Raw genomic sequence first — 11,470 nt, 5'->3', positions numbered from 1 at the left:
CGGGAGACTCCTCGAGGTGCGGGGCCCACTTCTGCGTCCTGTCAGGGCCACCCTGTCCCCAGTATGGGCCAGGGAAATGGTTGTCTCAATGCAGGTAAACTTGGCCACTGGCCTCTCCCGGCTTCAGGCTCAACGCCCATGAGAGACGCAGACCCCCTAGCCTGGCGTGTCCCTTCCACCACCCTGCCCCTTATGGGAAAGGGGACTGAGACTCCATTGCGAAGGCTTTGAACACCTGGATGAGGGCAATCAAGGGGGCCACAGGAGGGTCATGGAGCCCCCAACTGCACCCCAACAGTTCCTCTTTTGGGGCCTTCCCACTCCTCCCCCTCCACACCCCCTCCGCCGCTGGCTGAAGGCCAGACCCTTGTCCACACCCACTCCAGCATGAGGTCTCCCGGGTTCTCCCACACATAACGGGTGACTCCCCCTCCTTCCGCCCCAACAGCCTTCACTTGAGTTGTGTTCTAGCAGCCTCTAGGGGGCGCTGAAGCCGGGCTCTGTGACCTCGGGGTGGGCGGGGAGGGATCTACCGTCTGAGCCACAGGTTCCTTCTCTGAAGTCTATCTCCGTTAAAGAAATGGCGGGAGTGAATCCCCCTCAGCGCCGTGGTTCCGAAGTCCCCAGGCCCTGCCGGAAACTCGCAAGGCGCAGAGGATATTTTAAATTTCCTAAATTTTAGAGGGAAGCAGCGATACCGTACATTTCTGAGCAAATGAAAAAGTGCAGGTGGTTCACAGTTTCATCATTAGATCACTCCACATTTATTTTTGTGTCTTTGAGAAGCCTGATTTCCTGTAGTTCTGAGGATACAAAGTGAAAAACCATCATAGAACAGAAAATGAGACTGGGGGCGTCCAGCCCAATGATGAGGTTTGAGAAGCTGACCAGGGCACACGGCTGATCAGTAAGTACTGGTGTGTATTAAAGAATGAAAAGTAACATTTTTTATTTCTATTGATGTGATTTATTTCCTAAATGAGTGCTAAATTATTAGAACATAAATGTTAAGTTATTTGGACCTACAGTAATCATAAATAGAACTGTTGGATATTTCTTTTGGCTTAGGAGAACCATGAAAACAGAGACACTGAGGGTGCCGGGAGCCAAGAAAGTTTGGGAACTCAGAGTAAGCTGTCAGTGAACATCAGCTATTAAAGTTATAGGCCTACAGTGAGTTCCTCGCTGGTTCCCGTGGTTCCCCCTTGCCTAGGTGACTGGCTGTGTTCTTTCTGGGCCCAGTTCTACAGAAAATGATTAAAGCTATAGTCTGTGACGCCTATGAATGGATCCCCTTTCCCCATAAGTCTGCGGCAAACCCACTTAAGCCAGTTACTAAGTTGTCTTTTGCAGATTTCGGGTGTCCTGCAGTCATGGGGGGCAGTGAGAGCTACAGCTATAGTGAGAGCCACCGGTCACCTCTCCCCAGCCTGCCCACCAGGTGGCCTATACACTCAGGCAGGTGAAGAGCCAAAAGCTGTCAGCCTCACACGCAAACTTTCTCAGTGAAACGCAGGCCCAGAAAGGATCACGTGGTATGACCTGTAGGTGGGTGAGGTGCAGTGCTGCCCTTGGCCCACGGTGTCTGGCATGGGAAGGAAAATTCTCTGGTGGCAGATGTGGCAAGATCCTCCTGGAGGATTCTTGCTCACCTCCAGTTTGGGTTGGGCAACCAGACACAAAAAGCCTCTCTGAATCCAGGACATGGTAATTTGGAAGAATGGGTTTCTGGGAATGTGGAGCAGGGGTGGAGAGGGGGTGGGAACAGATCTGCATTCCATCACAGCTCCAAGCCATTTCTAACATCTTTGATGCCGGACAAAGAATAGTGTTGAGCAGGTGCGAGGGTGGCCCAGGCAAGTGGAGCAGCCACCTGGGGCAGAGAGCGTGGCTTCTGATCATGTTTCTCCATCCCTGTCAGAAGACTTTACATGCTCCCTCCTTGCTCCTGGCAGACGGATGAGACCCACAGACTCAACGCTCTCTCTGGCTGTCCGTCACTTTCTCACCCTGCTGGAGCTAGCTGAGAGTGGCCTTGCGCACAGCCTGCCCGATCTCTCAGCCCAATAACCTGAGAAAAGATTAATTCTGCCAGCAACCAGGTCCCCGAAGCCAATGCTTTGATCGCAGCCTTAGATAATGGAGGCACTCAGGCACCAAGGGACATGGCATAAAATTGATTTATCACATTTTAACAGCAAAAACAGCAAAAGGATTCCCCAAGGAGAAAGGTACTGGTTGGGGCTAGAATGGAGCACGAGTGAATAGGAAGCCTGCCTCTGGTCTTCGTCGTAGTTAAGGGGTGGGGCCAAAGTGGAGTGCAGCCAAAGTGGGTGCATGGGCAAGTTGGAGGTTGCTGGGTTCGACATTTCTGCTGGCACCAAGAGACTGACACACGCTACCAAATGTCTAAATCTGGAAAACATTATGCCAAGTGAGAGAAGCCAGACACAAAAGCTACATAATTGTGTGCTTCCACGTATATGAAATATCCCAAATAGGCAAATCCGTAGAGACGGAAAGTAGATTCGTGGTTGCCAGTGGCTGGGGGGTGGGGTGGGGGGAGCAGGGGAAGAAAAGCGACAGCTAATGGGTGCGAGGTTTCTTTTCGGGGTGATAAAAACATCCTAAAATTAGAATGTAGTGATGGTTGCACAAGTCTATAAATATACTAAAAGCCACTGAATTCTACATATTGCAAGGATGAATTTTAGGGTATATGCAATTATATCAAAAAAGTTGGTATTAAAAGAAAGAAATGAGTCTGGTATACCATTCAACGACAATTGAAAATTTGGGGATAATTGTAGGGCTATGGGGTGGGGGAAATGCCCTCAATTAAAGTTTCGAGAAGGTCAGCAGAGTAGGCAGTAATTGGAGAGGGTAGGGCCTCTTCAGCCCATGGTAAACCCAACAATTTGATTGAGGGCATGGGCTGAAGTTTTAGTTAAGAATATACATATTTTTGGATGCATTTGGAGTATAAGAGAAAAAGGGGGAGGAGTAGCCAAGACGTAAAGTTCTGTTCTTGGAGAGACTCGAGGAGGAGTGTGATTTTTTTAGAGGGATCTAAAGGAGAGGAGAGCATAAAGGGGGAAGGTGACACGGGAGTCACCCCTGGAATTAAGTTCATTCATTGACATTGACCTGGCCGTTCAGAGTGCTGTCACCATCAGGAATGAGCCAGGCATCTAGGCAGAGTTTACCAGGGTGCTCCAATGAGTAGTTTCATTGGAATTCAAAATATAATAATTTTGAGCCAAATGTACAACTTTTAGGTATAGAGTCACATTAGTCAGGGGGGCAGGAAGGTGGATGGATTTGAGAGATCAAAGCCAACCATACTACCTAGATCCGACTGTGGGTATAAGGAGCCCAGGGCGCCAGCGTTTTATTTTGCTACCATTTCCACCTGCTAATAAAATTAACATCTAGAATCGAGAAGGTAGGAGGCCTCAGAAGGATATAATCTGTCATTGCAGAGGCCTTTTATTATAAAGTGTGACTCCCCTTTATTTATTTTTTAGTTAAATTTATTGGGATAACACTGGTTAATAACATATAAATTTCAGGCATACAACTTTACGACAACATCTGTATACTCTATTGTGGGCTCACCACCTGAGTCCAGTCTCCTTCTGTCTCCATGTACTTGACCCCTTTTTACCTTCTCCGTCCTCCCCCACCCCCTTCCCTTCTGGTAATGCCCATATTGTTGTCTGTAGGACTTTTGTTAAAATTTAAAAGGCGTTCAGTTGAAGGATTTCAATAGATTACATATTGTTGGAATTCAGTGATTATCTTAGATTCTGGGACCCCTGCAGAATATTGAATCAGTCAAACGGTGCTGGATGGCAACAGGGCTGATAGGCGTCCCACTGAGTATTTCAGACCAAAGTGGGACCCCGCAATGGGTGGCCGAGTTCTTGACTCAAGCCACACTCACGGTGCAGCCAGAAGGCTGAGCGAAGGCATTTCTGTCAGTGCCACGGGTGTAAATAAATACCTGAACCTGGAAGGCCTCGACTTAAAAAAGACAGCGACTGATTTGGGGACCTTGTGTACTATCTGCCCGGCCAGGAGGACTTGAGAGCACCTTCTAGTGGAAGGCACTTTAGGAGGCCAATTTCAATTCTTAACTGTCCTACGAGACATGGTCATCGGGGTTGTCAATCATGCGTTTCATGTTTGGTAAATTTTGCAGCTTAGCTGGATCTACATCGGGATGCAGTAAGGATCGAATCCTCCTGGGAGTTCTAGTTAGAGGATCGTGTTCAGTGGCACCCCTTTCGGCTTTGATCTGGCCTCTGTCCCTTACAGCAGTGGTCCCCAAACTTTTTGGCACCAGAAGCTGGTGCTCCTATGAGAATCTAATGCCTGATGATCTGAGGTGGAGCTGAGGCGGTGATGCTGGCGCTGGGGAGCGGCTCCCCTCCTCCTGTGCAGCCCGGTTCCTAACAGGCCACAGCCTGGTACCTGGGACCCCTGCTTTACAGGGTGAGTGCCAATGTGAATATTTTCCTGAGTGTCATGTTCAATAGATGAGCCTTTCGGGTTTTGTGAGAAGGTAAGATCTTAGGATAGCTGAAGTTGGAGAATTTGGCTCAAAGCAAAACATGAATCATTTTGTGTTGTGTGTTAGGGCAGGGGTCCCCAAGCCCTGGGCCGTGGCCTGTTAGGAACCAGGCCGTGCAGCAGGAGGTGAACAGCTGGTGGGCGAGCGAAATTTCGTCTATATTTGCAGCCGCCCCCTGAGAGCCAGCATCACCGCCTCAGCTCCGCCTCAGATCATCAGGCGTTAGATTCTCATAGGAGCACCAGTTCCTGGTGCCACAAAGGTTGGGGACTGCTGAGCTACAGTGCTGTGAGGCCATCCATTTTGTAGTTCTGTTTTTATCTATTTATTTATTTGTTTGTTTGTTTGACACGGCAACCCTTGGTTGACTTCAGAGATTGCAAGGACCTTGTCAGTTTACAATCCCTTATTATTTTATTTATTTTTTACACCTACAGCACCTGGTCTTCCTAGGTGGTTTCCCATCCAAGTACTAACCAGGCCCGACCCTGCTCAGCTTCCGAGATCAGACGGGATCAGGCTTGTTCGGGGTGGTATGGCCGTAGACCTTTAGTTCTATTTTTAGAAACGGCACAGCTCAGGAGTCAGCAGAAGTGTGGATGAGGCGCGGGCTTGGTCAGGCTCCATCTGGTGCTGATAGTAGCCTGCACTTCAGCCTTCTGGGCTGGCCCTTGGGTCTCACGCTCCAAAAGGCCCCTGGGGGGCACAACCCCATGGGCTCTATCACTCAAGCTTCAAAATGCACGAGACTCCTTTTCCATTCATTCACTTGTTCCTAGGGGCCCCAAAGGGGTTAAGGGGTCTGGGAGGAGGGTGGCTTCCCTCAGCATCATAGTCTGGCTAGAGACAGAGGATGCAGGGCATGGGGGGTGACGGGGCACTACTTCTGCCTGATGACCCAAGTCTGGCTTTATCCTGAAGATGCCATCTTTACTGTAGCAAGGAGGTGTCTGTGGCCAAGCTGCACCTGTAGGGTGCTACCTCCGTGACCCAAAATGTAATGGGCAACTGTCCGAAGGGCCATCAGATCAGAACCAGCAAGCTCAGTCTCTAGCGAGGCCTGCATACAGCCAGCAGTGGTCTAGGGGAGTATGCCTGGGAGCTGGGGCAGGCAGGCATTCACACCAGAAACCCGTGGGTCTTGGTGGCCGTCCTGAGTCATTCAGAGGCGCTAAGAGGTATAAGCACAAGGGTGGCTAAGGTCTCATCTGGAAACAGGTGCCTTGGGGCATCAGAGGGGTGCTCGTTATACTGTTAATGGTGCAGCAGGTCACGCCCATACACGACAGGGTTAGCCAAGGTCAAGGCCTGACTGATTTGGCTGGTGAAGACACAATGAGTCACTTTTAGATTTAAGGTTTGTTACTTACATAGACAGTAAAAAGGAGAATAAGTCAAAGGTGCCAGCTCCCTGAGATCCTTGTCCCATACATCAAAAAGGACGATCTTGAAATGAAAGGGGCCAGGGGACGGCAAGGCAAGTTGTGGGACATCTCATGGCCAAGGAGCCCATTCAGTGTCCCGGGGCGCCTAGGAGCCTTGGGGCTTGTGCTAAGGAGGGCTCCATTTATACTGAGCAAACTTATGAGAAATTATATAAACAGGTTTTAACGAAATTTGTGAATCAATATGTCACTTCAAAAACCTGAAGAGGCCCAAGAAATATTAGTAGAAAACGCTTTAGCAAGCATTTGGATGTCTAATGTGGAAAGTGCCATCAGTGAAATGTCACATCTGGGTTCTAGGGGACAATGGCATACAACTGACAGGTTACATGCCAAGGCTGGACTTCTCAGGGGTCCTGGGGAGCCGAGCACAGGTGTACTGTGCCTGTTCGAAGATGAATACGAATTGCAGGTGGAGGGTCTGGCCACTCCCAGCGTAGCGTCTGGCTTCGGTGGGCTAAGCTTACGGCAGAGGCTTGGTAAAATCCAGTAGAACCACCATAAAGTGGCATAGCCCGGAGTGCGAGTGTGCCGGTGATGTGTCACTGCCCAAGCCCGCTGTCTGTAGGGTGGGCCCAGTCAGCAAGCTGAGGGACAGAAGGTCCGCAGCTCGCGGTCACTGTCTGGCCACCCTGCTCACAGCACCAGCTGTTTCTCTTCGAGTGTCTGGCACCCCCTGCCCGGGGGTTGACGGCTGTTGGGCTGAAGGACCCAATGACACCATGGACTTGAAATAGAACTGACGTAATGAGCAGAAAAAGTGTTCCCCAAAGAGGAGGCTCGGTTTGGGTCTGGAGCAAATCAGGGCAAGGGAGGGGGCAGGTGGCTGCAGTGTTTCATCGTGCTTTGGGGGTACAGCCTGGGTGGGGTGCCCGCGGGCAGGCTGAGGCTTCCACGTTTGGACAGAAGGCACCCGGATGTGGGGCAAAGGGGAGGGAGGGGTACTCGAAAGCTGCTAGTGGTCAAAACAATAAAAATGAGTCTCCCTATTACACCTGGGCCAGCTGCTGTCAGTGGTTCTGTTCAGTCAGGGAAGGGGGTGTGGGAGGCACTGAAGGGCCACTGATCCGTAGCAATTCCAAACTCAAGGCCGGCACCTTGACTGCAGCCTGTGGGAGACCCTGACCCTGAGACAGAGCTTTCTGCGGCCACATAATTGAAGCTAGAATTACCATATGATCCAGTAAGTCCACTCTGGGTATGCGCCCCAAAAAGAATTGAAAGCAGGTCTCGAAGAGATATCTGTGTACCACGTTCATAGCGGCGTTGTTCACACGAGTTAAAATGTGGAAACAATCCAAGTGCCATTGACCCACGGATGGATAAGCCAAACGTGGTCTGTCCACGCTGTGGCATAGCATTCAGCCTTAAAAAGGAGGGCCATTCTGACGTATGCTACAGCATGGAGGAACCTGGAGGACTTTATGCTCAGTGAGGTCGATCAGTCACAAAGGGACAAATACCATATGCTCTCACTTATATGCGGTCCTTGGAGGAGAAGGTAAAGTGGTGGCTGCCAAGGTCGGAGGGAGTGGGAAATAGAGACAGAGTTGAACTCTCAGAAGAGGATAAAAGTTATGGAGCAGATGGTAGTGATCGTTGCACGACATTAAAAATGTACTTAATGCCACCGAACTGTAGGCTGAAAAATGGTTAAGGTGGTAAAATTGTGTTTGATATAGTCATTTTATGTTTACGCATTTTATCATAATTTTAAAAATGGGGGGGAGGGGCGGTCAGAGCCTGTTTTTTAATATTCCAGACAGGAAAAACGAGGCTGTAATTAGGAAAAGACTTCTGAGCACTGTCAGGAAAAAGTTGCGATCTAGGGACAAAGACAAGATCGCGACCGTTTTGCCAAGCAGTTCGGCCTCCCGCAAGCTTAGGGCTGTCGTCCCTCAGTGCTCTCAGCTGGAGCCCGAGATGGCAAAGGGCTCGTCTCAGAAGGCTCAATGGATGTACCTTTCAGCTACTGGACCGAACCTCAGTGACGTTCACAGAATTTCCACCACGTCTTTGAGATAATTTTCCAGCTGGGACCGAAAAGTCACAGACGATATAAAGCAGAGAGGCCTTTGGACCCCCAGAATTCTACCATCAGGAAGCAGGCTGAGAAAACCACTCGGTGGCAAACACGTTCACCCATGATTGAAATGAGAAGGATGACTCAGAGGCCCAAGACCCAGAGAGCAGAGCCAAGAGCCGTGGAGACTTTGGAACTTGATCAAAGAACTGCCAACACTTTCCTGGCTGGATTTCAGAATTGCTTTGGACCAGCCCGGCGCTGTTGTGCCTCTCAGGGCTGTAGCAAGGTATCTCACATGGAGACCATAAGACCGTAGTCAAAGCATCAGCCAGAATTCCAGTGTGAACGTCGAAAATGGCAAACTTCACTAAAATAACGTCGGGAGGGAGGCCAGAAATCAGAGCTCTGGCGCAGGACCGCTGCATGTCAATTACAGGAAGACTCCTCAATTACAGGACCCAACAGAAGACTCCTCTGGAGGAAGGAATCAGGCCTGGTGACCTCAGTTACAGGTCCCAAGGGGGAAATATGTACATCGCGCCTCCTACTAGTGATGCACCGCCCCAGCAGCGTAGCTCAGACATGCTCGCGAACTCTTGCCTTTCTCCAAGGGACTGCCATTCAGAACAAACCTCCCAATGGCCTCCTTTTTCTCCGTAAAATAATAAACTCTCCTCTCCTTCGGTCATTGGACTTGTCTACGGCTTCTGCTATAGCTTACTTGTCCCGAATTGCAATTTTTTGCTGTTCCCAAATAAACTCTTTTTTTTTTTTTTTTTTTTTTGCTGGTAAAATAATGAACCGTTTTATTTTTAAGGTCAGCACTAGCCATCTCAGGCTTCAGATGGGCAAGGATCCACTTCCAACGTCCCTTCCCTGTACGTGGCAGGATGCAGCTCCTTGAAGTCTATTGAGCTGCGGGCCCCGTTCCTGACTGGCTGGTGTCCTGAGGCCACCTTCATGTCCTGCCATGTGGGCCTTTTGCCCGGGCAGCTCACACGCAACTCGGCAGCTGGCTTCATCATCGCGAGAAGCACCAGAAAGCACGGGAGCGAATGGAGTTATCATCTTTTATTTTCGTGGAGGTGAAAGTCAAGTAACGCTCAACCAACCATTTAAAAATTACACTCCGGGGACATTATCTGCATTTATGATGTTTTGCAATCACCACCTTTGTTCCAGTTTCAACGCTTTTTCATTGCCGAGGAAGAACACCCCATACCGGTTGGGCAATCCCTCCCTCCACTCCCCCACACCCCAGTTCCTCAGCCGCCATCATGCTGCTTCCTGTCTCTACGGAGCTGCCTATTTGAGACATTTCTTATAAAAGGAATCATACAATATGTGACTTTTTGTGTCTAGTTTCTTTCCCTTAGCACGTAGTTTTCTAGGTTCGTTCGTGTATGTATCAGTACAGTACTTAATTTAAAAAAAAATAGACTTTCTTTTTTTCCATGTTTTTAGGTTCACCGCAGTACTTCGTTCCTTTTTATGGCCAAATAATATTTCATCGACGAACGTTTGGGCTGTTTCCACATTTTGCTTGTTGAGGATAAAGCTGCTACAAACATTCGTGAACACGTGTTGGTTTGAACACCTGGTTTCAGTTTGGGGGCGGGGTATATGCGTAGGAGTAGAATTGCTTGTCATTTGGTAATTCTACGTTAAACTTTTTGAGAAACCACCAAACTCTTTCCCAAAGCAGATGTACCATTTTACATTCCCACCAGCAGCGTATGAAGATTCTAATGTCCTCACATCCTTGTCAACTGTTGTTATTTTTTGTTTTTATGGGGTTTTGTTGTTGTTGTATCATTACAGCCATCCTAGCGGGTGTGAGGCGGTGTCTTATTGTGGTTTTGATTTGCATTTCCTTAATGATCAACAAGGTTAAACATCTTTTTGTGTGCTTTTTGGCTATTTGTATATTTTGGGGGAAGAAAAGTCTATTGAAGTCCTTCGCCCGTATTTAAATCGGGTTGTTTGCCTTTTTGTGGCTGAGTTGCGAGTGTTCTTTATATATTCTAGATATAGAACCCTTATCAGATATATGATTTGCAAATATTTTCTCTCATTCTATAGATTGTCTTTTCACTTTTTAAATAACATCCTTTGATACACAAAAGTCTTAAATTTTGTTTAAGCCTAATTTATCTATTTTTTCTTTTGTTCATGCTTTTGGTGTCAAATCTAAGACTCCGTTGCCAAATCCAGGGTCACGAAGATTTAGCCCTATGTTTTCTTCTAAGAGTTTCATTGTTTTCGCTCTTACACTATGTCATTGATCCATTTGGAGTTAATTTCTATATCTGGAGCAAGGTAGGTATTCAATTTCTTTTGCATGTGGTTATCCGGTTGTCTCAATACCATTTGTTGAAGGAACGATTCTTTCTCTACTGAGTGATCTGGGCACCGTCATTGGAAAGCAATTGGCCATAGATGTTCGTGTTTATTTCTCGACTCCCAATGCTGTTCCACTGGTACATATGTCTGTCCTTAAGCCAGTAGCACACCGTTTTTGATGACTACAGCTTTGTCGTAAGTTTAGAAATTGTGAGATGTACGTCCTCCAATTTGGTTCTCCTTTGTAAACGTCATTTTGGCTCTTTCGGGCCCCTTGCAATTACATATGAGAATAAGCTTTTCCATCTCTGCAAAACATCGGCGTTTTGATAGAGATTGCATTGTATCACAGATCACTTTGGTGACTATTGCCATATTAACACTTGTTAAGTTTCCAGCTCTCAGGTCCTCGTTTCTAAGATAACTAAGAGAAGAAAGAACAATAATTGTGCCAAAAGTGGCTGCGGCCGTGTGCAGCCCGTTCGCCGTGCCAACTGCACTCGATGTGTGCCCAAGGACGTTAAGAAATTCATCGATCGAAACGTAGTAGAGGTTACAGCCTTGAGGGGTATTTCTGAAGCGAGTCTTCTATGCCTACGTGCTTCCCAAGTCGTGCGTGTAACTACATTACTGCGTGAATTGCGCCATTCACAGCAAGGTAATCAGGAGTCATTCTTGTCAAGCCAGGAAGGAGTGAACACCCCCACCCAGATTTAGACCTGCGACCTCTGCCAAAGCCCATATAAAGAGCTAAATCCTTAAGGACTGAAGAAAAACTGTCCTCTGGAAAAAAATGAAATGGAATTATACTTTAAAAAAAAAACAACAACTTGAGTTTTCCAGTGCATGGGTATGGGATATCTTTCCATTTCTTTATACTTTCTTTAATTTCTTCGAGCAAAGTTTTACAGTTCAGTGTACAAGTCTTCCTCTGCCTTGGTTCAATTTATTGAACCAAGGTGTTTCATTCTTTTGGATGCTATTGTCAATGCAATTGTTTTCATAATTTCCTTTTCAGATTGTTCATTGATAGTGCATAGAAACACAACTGATTTCTTTTTTCAAGATACTTTATTTTTA

At 47.7% G+C, this 11,470-nt stretch overlaps 1 pseudogene; it reads right to left on the bottom strand.

Annotated features, from left to right (window-relative positions):
- Positions 1-5,004: 5,004 nt before the first annotated feature.
- Positions 5,005-5,123, bottom strand: LOC111732338 (annotated as a pseudogene).
- Between the last annotated feature and the right edge of the window lie 6,347 nt (positions 5,124-11,470).

Source organism: Pteropus vampyrus, unplaced genomic scaffold, assembly GCF_000151845.1.
Source record: "Pteropus vampyrus isolate Shadow unplaced genomic scaffold, Pvam_2.0 Scaffold446, whole genome shotgun sequence".
NCBI classification, from domain to species: domain Eukaryota; kingdom Metazoa; phylum Chordata; class Mammalia; order Chiroptera; family Pteropodidae; genus Pteropus; species Pteropus vampyrus.
This window is presented reverse-complemented; position numbering and strand designations above follow the sequence as displayed.